This window comes from Nilaparvata lugens, unplaced genomic scaffold (genome assembly GCF_014356525.2).
Source record: "Nilaparvata lugens isolate BPH unplaced genomic scaffold, ASM1435652v1 scaffold7307, whole genome shotgun sequence".
Taxonomy (NCBI): domain Eukaryota; kingdom Metazoa; phylum Arthropoda; class Insecta; order Hemiptera; family Delphacidae; genus Nilaparvata; species Nilaparvata lugens.
Window position 1 is genome coordinate 5,124 of NW_024093056.1, and position 8,031 is coordinate 13,154.

The 8,031-nt window shown below is 33.5% G+C and overlaps 1 long non-coding RNA gene across 1 annotated transcript; it reads left to right on the plus strand.

Annotated features, from left to right (window-relative positions):
* The first annotated feature begins 647 nt into the window (after positions 1 to 647).
* LOC120356620 lies at positions 648 to 8,025 on the plus strand. The gene is made up of 3 exons (XR_005574090.1): positions 648 to 669; positions 2,232 to 3,403; positions 4,736 to 8,025. It is a non-coding gene; the product is annotated as an uncharacterized LOC120356620 (long non-coding RNA).
* Positions 8,026 to 8,031: the final 6 nt, after the last annotated feature.

Sequence of the window (8,031 nt, forward strand, 5' to 3'; positions counted from 1 at the left end):
GTCAAGCATCAGAGTGCATGGCCTCCAATCGATCATTGTAATAATGATGATGGCCAACAATGTTTTGGCCAGTCACATATCTGTCAAATATTCATAAAAGAAGAGCACGGTGAGATTCAATTTGTTATCATCAAATTATCAGTTCCATCATAGAAAAAATATAGCAGATCTAAGAAGATCTAACTATTTCCCATACTACAGGACATTTGTGTTTCAAATTTCACTGTTTGCCAAAGCCGTTCATTGCTGATTAAACTGTCGACTATTGTTCACTATTACTGTCCTGGACAGGTGAGAGTGTATCAGGTATTATTCTCCCATTTGTCAAAAGTAGTCAAAAGAATATATTTTGACCTCGCAGGAGTTTTAAAGTTATGAAAGCGGCTGCATTATATTCATTGTGTACTAAATTGTATGCTAATAAAGGCTGACAGTTTACAAGATATTTGACTTGAAATTTCAACAGCAAGCAACTGTTGGCAATGATAGAGGCTGCCATGCAACACTGCTTGGATTATTTAAGGCAGGGTTGCCATTTTCACTGTTTATAACTAAGTGACTTGCGGTCGCTGAATTCTTCAAGCGTTCTGTTTTTGTTGGTTCCAGCTATTGAAAGAATATGGTGGCACAACATACAGCCGCTCTTCTTGATTTTGAAACTCCTGAAAGGTCAGAATTCTTCCGACTACTTGAAACAATTGGAAAAATAATTTCAACTATTTCCGAGCAACTTTCTCACTTTCACCACCCACTAATCTTTTGGAACAAAAAAGTTTCTAGCATGTCAAAAATTTCATTTTTTCTGCTTGAAATTGACCAACATAATCATCAATTTAAAATAACTAGGTTAGATAAAAATGATCTGGAGACCAATAGAAAGGAAACATTCTCCCCGTTACTTTAAAATAGAATCCTTACTTATTACGACATCCCATATCATTTGTGAGAGGAGCGATATTCAAAAGAAAAAATAACTTATTATATTCTCGCAATGTTTTCGATTTCATGAAAAAATTATAATTATTTTATTTAAATTATTAATATGTCATAAAAATTTCTAGAATGATAAAAATTTCATGTTCTCTGCTCGAAATGTCTCGAAATTGATGAACATAATCATTTATTAAGAAATAACTCTAGCTTGGTTGTAAATTATCTAGACACTAATAAAAAGGAGACATTCTACCAGCTATTTTGTTATGGAATCCTTGCTTTTCATCACCTAATTGATATGGATATTCACCATTAACAAAATTTTGCCTCTGGCTGGCCACTAACGATATGGTGTGCATGTCTGTATGCATGCATGAAAGTTAACAGATATCGCTTGTACAAGCGAACCTTTACCTGAAAGAGCACACTAGCAATACAATGTTTACATCAGTCGAAACGACTTGAACAGTTGTCAACATAAAAATTAACCACTAATACCAACAAATAAAACACTGAAAAATTACAAATTATAGACACAAAAACCTAACCTCTAATTCATGCAGCTGCAACCTTTCACCGAAGACTAAACAAAATTGTACAAGCATACTTGACATGCCTACTGTATGTAGTGGTCAGCCTTTACTGTAGAACAATGATCTATATATACCTAGCCTAATTATTATCATTGTCGTGATCAATTGCTCTTCTACAGAAATCTTGAATTCAAATTATTGCATTAGAACTTCTTCTCCCATCTTATGATTTTCCAACTTACCTTCTTAAACTTGACCTAGATTCTTATTTGCACTGTTGTATAAATTTTCCCACCTTATGATTTTCCAACTTACCTTCTTGAATAGCCTATAACCTTCATTCTTATTTGGACTGTTGTGTACATTTTTCCATCTTATGATTTTCCAACACACCTTCTTAAACATAACCTAGATTCTTATTTGGACTGTAGTATAAATTTGAAAAGGGACAGTTTTCGGCATAAGCCTGTTGTGCCCTCTCATGTAAGTGTAATAAATAAATATTTGAATGTATTCTCATTATGTTTCAATTTGAAAATGTTTCAGTTCAACGTTTTATCAATTCAAGCGTCTGAAATTCTTCTTCAGTTACATATGATACTTTTCAATTATTACCAAGTTCTACTTGTTATTCATGAATAAAAATAGTTATGAGCCATTTTTCAGTTAAATAGTTATCATTTAATTCATTTTATTTATTGTTTTACCATCTTTTACCCCTATTCTGTTTTTATCACTTACGATTTACATGATTGATGTTTGCAGTTGGACAAAAGGCTGAAGGAACTTCAGTGAAGAGTGAACCAGAGATGTGTAGTTCCATGTTCAGCACATCTGAGCTGGACAATGCAATGTACAGCAATAATGCACATTCAACCTCCTCAGTTGAGTCAACAATGGCTGCGAAAAAAACCAAACACTACAACTGTGTTCAGTGTAGCTTTCAAACTCGCTGGTTTCATAATCTTAAAATACACATCAGAATTCACTCTGGAGAGAAACCTTCCAATTGTGAATTTTGCGGCTACAGGCTAAATGTGGAAATTCAAGTGACTTGAAGGTTCATTTCAGAACACATACAAACAAAAAACTTTTCAGCTGCGAATATTGTGACTATAAATTTGTTCAATCAAGTACTTGGAAAAAACATATAGAAAGACACAAAAGAAAACATTTTAGTTGCAAATCTTTTTACTACAAATGTGCCCAATCAAGTACTTTGGAAGGACATATCAGAGTTCATACAAAAGAAAAGCCTTTTAGAGTTATGTGACTTCGAATGAGGCTCTAGACAAATCAATATTTATTATTGGGTACGATAATAATCATATTAAGTGTTTTCTACGTTCTGTCAGTATTCTTGAACTTGAAATATTTTTCAATATTGTGTTATTTGACTTGAAGTGATAATGTTCATGGAAATTCTTGTAGTTTTGGCTATTCTAAAAATCATTAAATGAAGTTCATCACCACTTCAGCTATTGTTACTACTTTCTACGCATACGATGAACACATAAGTGAGTGGTAATGAGTTGAGTGTGATGTTTCGGAGTATTCCAGGCGGAGTGGGAATCGAACATGAAGATGCAACGGTAACGTCTATTGGACCACAACTGGGACATTGGTAGCAACAACTACTTTGACATTGTTGGACATTATTGGAAAGTACCGCTAAGTATTCCAAAAAGCCGGTTAAACCATTAGCTTAGAGTTCTGAGGAGGAGTTGTCCAAGGGCTAACTTTTATAATGAGCTGGCGATAGGAAAACATGACTGAAGTGAAGGTATTCTGAAGAACTGGAAGGATGTGGAAATTTTTTCAAATTTAGGAAAAGCCAGGAGTAGCACTCAACCTGCTTTGAAAATTCTCTATGACTGAAGATGGAACAAAATAGTGAATGAAACAAAAACCTTGATCATGATGCACCAACCGTTCCAGTGAGTATTGCATTTTTGTCCTACTAGTATTTTTTTAGAATAAACCATTTTTAGTATTGATTGAAGCCTGGCGGAAAAAATAATTATTCTTATTTTGTAAAAATAACGTGGAAAATATTCCTTGAAGTTGATATTCTCCAAAAAGGACTAGTTGGACTCGAACCTTCAACCTTCCATTCAATTATTAAAATAGAATTAATTGATCAATGAAAATGAAAAAAATCATCTAATTATAGCCATCCTTGGAAAATTGAGAATCTATGCAAAATTTCAAGTTAATCAGTTTGATAGTTTAGGAGTGATGTTGCGTCAAACATGTATTCCTTATCCCGTGCATGTTAATTTCAATTCTTTTTATATATATAAGAATATGTATTGATGTGGAATTTCTCCATAATTAAGAAAACACTGTGTTATTTGCAAACTCTACACTTATTAATTAAACTGCAGGACTGCAGTTTTGTATTGAAATCAACAGTACAGCTGAAGATGTTTTAGTTTCAACACGAAACTGCAGTCCTTAAATTAAATGAACAAAAGTGAAGTTGACAATAGAAACATATTCGATTGAATTACTTGAATCATTGATTTTTGAATTAATATTCGCCTATGTGTCAATGTTTGATAGCTTACTAACTCATGCCTTTATGCCTTATAATGCTCCAATCCAGAAAGTGCTCTAGTACCCTCATAAGCACAAATTAAGAAAATTGAGGAAAATATTCAATCTACACTCGCTATTATTGTGATTATATCATTGATATTTTACATTATCCAAGGTTTTGGACTGTGGAGTCTGCATGTAAACTGTATTTTACAATTTGCATTATTATAATTATCAATAAATGCGTGTATAAGCAATATACATTTTCTATTTGTGTTTTTGAAACTAATAGTTAAGTGCTATTCTCAATTTTATTATCAATCTGTGCAAAAATCCATTGATAGTTAACTTTTTCTGAATTATATTTGTGATGTGAATTTGGACTTTACCACAATCTGGAATTTTTCTTGACAAAAATTCTATACTTATTCATTTATAATATTATCACATACTATCAATATATAAGAATACCATCTGATAGATAATTTGCAAAACTATGATAGATCAGACATTTCATTTTCAAGTATAATATAAAGCACATTATCAGTCATAATCTCTCTGGACTTTTATTCTGAATAAGAAGAAGTTTTGGGAGAATGCTAGTTTTGTCCTCCCATGCATTACAATTACCATCCAATGATTATTCCTAAATAACTAACCTCAATTACAGTTGATTGTATTTTTGTAACAGAATCTACCAGTGAATAATATTTTTTTTTAATTTTCAGGCAAAATCAACGGAGATGGTGGTGGAAGAAGGCTGTAAAGGTTGAAACTCGAGTCAACAAATCGTCATCTCTCCAGGGATCAACATGAAGCAGATGAATGTGATACACTAGCGGTGACTTACGCAGTGCAGCTGAGAAAGTTTTCAGCTTGGAGGACAAATGTCACCATCACATCGCGGCTCAATCGAAACAACAGTTCAAGTGCTTTCAGCATGGATTCAAAGGACAAATTCAATCCCAAGTATCCAGAAGGACAGGTATTTCCCAATAATAATATAAGATCAACAATGTAGGATAACTAAGACTAGACTTGCTGCTCATTCACTTTAACACGGATCCTTTTATTTCATGACTAGTATCTAGTAAAATTTATAATTCAGGTTTCATTTTATAGGGTCTTGCTTTGCTATTCAGTAAAGCCTAGTTTACACATCGCCAATTGGCGAGACAGCTGTCTTTGGACAATTGTCATCACGTGGTTGCGGATTGTCGGAGGCCAGGCCAGTTGAACGAAAACATGTTTATAAGCGGCCAACTGTTGGCACGTCAGTTGACAGCTAAACATGGCCGACTTCTCGTCATCTGTTGTGACTGAACTGCCAAAAACAAGACAGCGCTACTGGCCTACACCGTTCACACGGCGCCAACTGTCGCGACAACTGAGATTCCGAGTGATGGGGGGCTCGTTGGGCCCAATTGACTGTCCATAGTGTACTCCCGGAGACAGTAGAATTTCGGGCCCATCGTCGGGACAGCTGGCAAGACAAATGGCTTGAAGTGTTTATACGAAGACAATAATTTCATGCCAGTCAGTTGCCTTATGACAATTGTCTCGCCAATTGGCATCGTATAAACTAGGCTCAACAGCTGACTAAAAGATGTAACACACTAGACATTCATATTTTGTAATAAGTTTCTTTGAAAATCTCGGACGCCTGTTATAATAGAAATGCTGCGTTCATGAACATGGTGTGCTATGCAATTCACACTTGCAACTAAACATTTCTTATAGGCCTATTAATCACAAAAAATACAGAATTAACGTAAAGTTTGTGAGCAGCTATTGATTGAAGTCAGCCATTTCCATTACAAATCAATATAATATGAAAAAATATTACTTTCAATTTGAAGAATATTTTTCTAAGCTATTGTTCAGTACCTCCAAAATGTAACTAATGTAGCTTTGGGAGAAATACTGATAAGATTTTGTTGTGAAGGTTATTTTAGCACTATGATAAGTGTTAGGGTTTATTGCATTTTGTACAATATAAGTTAATGGAATTAAATTCATGCCACAGAATACTCTTATCTGGTTTCAAAGATACAGTCTTAGACATTCGTTCATTTATAGAGCAATCAATCAATATTAAAGTGAGAGGAAAAACAGGCGAACCTGTAATCCCAAATTTAGAATAATAACTGTTTTATATAAAGTTGAGTAACTTCCCATTTCTTCCCCTTCTGATGCAATTTTTTGTTGCATACAAAAAAATGTATGCTAAATTTTTTGAGAAAATAAATTGTACATGGAAAATTTATTCAGAATCTCTTTTGAAATACAAGTTGTAACGTTTGTCAAAATAGCAATGCAAATGTTTGTGGACTTCCAAGTGGGTCCTCTAAGCCACTGTGTCAGTTTTTTGAAACTCAAGACTGTTTTAATGATTTAGTTGAGTGAACTATGCCAAATTTGTAGGCAATGTGCCATGCTTTTAATTCCTTTTAAACAGGTACTTTCAAATAGCTTTTAATATTATCATAGAATGCTGAGTCCAATCTCTACACTATAATGCATCTATCGACACAATCCATAAATGAGAAACTTCACATCTTATTATTTTTGATCATTCTAACATTCAATAAAAGAGAAGCTAAACAATTTGTATAGTAACTATTCGGGGCATTACACGAGCAATGAATGAAAATCGAATTCATCTTTCCTTTCTCCTGACTGCAAATGTTTCAACTTAGCGAGAATTTTTAAACCGAAACAAGAATATAGCATCATCAAGTCCATCCTGTTTCAATCTTTTCACAGCGTTAATAGAATTACAAAACTTATCCAATACAGAAGCCAAACCTTCTACCTTGAGCACTTTAAATTAAAAAATTCCCTTACAGAAGGCTTCCAATTGCGCTCTCGAATTGTTATAGTGATTGACTAGAGCATTCCAAATTACACTATATTTTGCAGCTACAGTAGGGAGATACCTACAAATATTATATGCTTCACCGGTGAACTTGGATTTTTGATATTGAATTTTTTGTTGGTCAGACAATGATTTATTTTTGTGAACGAGGGTTTTGAACAACTCTTAGAAAACAGCCAAATCAGACTGGCGATCAATGAATTTTCTCAACAATTTCTGGTAATAACATTTTATTAGACAATGCTGGAGTTATTAGCGCAGAATGCACTGAAACAATAGTTTCCTATTTAGTTTGAAGAGTTTCAGCTGTATCATAAATTTTCGATGCCATATCCAAGTAACTATCATTGAAGAAAGGCACATAATTTTTTTCCCAAACTTGACTCCAATTTATTGATAAAAAGCCCAGAAAAAAGATCAGAAGTTCGTTGAATTCGTTGGAATTAAGCTTATTTTGCTGTATCTATTTGACATGAGGGCTCAGCTGAAAAAGCATTGAGAATCAATATAAATTTCAATAAAATCAAATACAATAAGAAAGTTTTGCTTTAGAAGTAGACAAACAGATAGCTTATCTGTAATGAACTGTACAATTGCAAGCATTAAATTACATGAATGGAACTAGTTTGCTGCACGATCACTGACAATCGCTAACATGTCAAACCTCCAACAATGACATGAATATGAAACATATTATCACTTCATGATATGAAGTTTTATTTCAGAATGATATAGTGTAAATCCAGCATAAAATAATTCACAAAATTGTAATTTTCTGTCATTGGGCTGATGTCAGTCATTGAAGCTCTTTTTTTGAATAATCACATTCAATTTTCCTCTTGAAATGCCATAATCATTTGGAAAAAATTTTCACACACTTTTGTTCAATTTCATTATTTACAGCCAGTTCATAGATGACGGTAATTAATCTATCATTAAAACGTGTACTGCCTGCACATCTCACTTTTCTACATGCTTTTTTGTCACTTATCTCAAAACGCTGGTCCCGACAAAAAGTATCCCCCAACTTATAGAATTCACTATGAATTAGCTGCTGCATCTCTATACTAATCATATTGATACAGTTCTTTCAGCAACAATTTTCTAAAGGCACCAGCGTTTTAGCTTCATGCACTTCACCTCTTC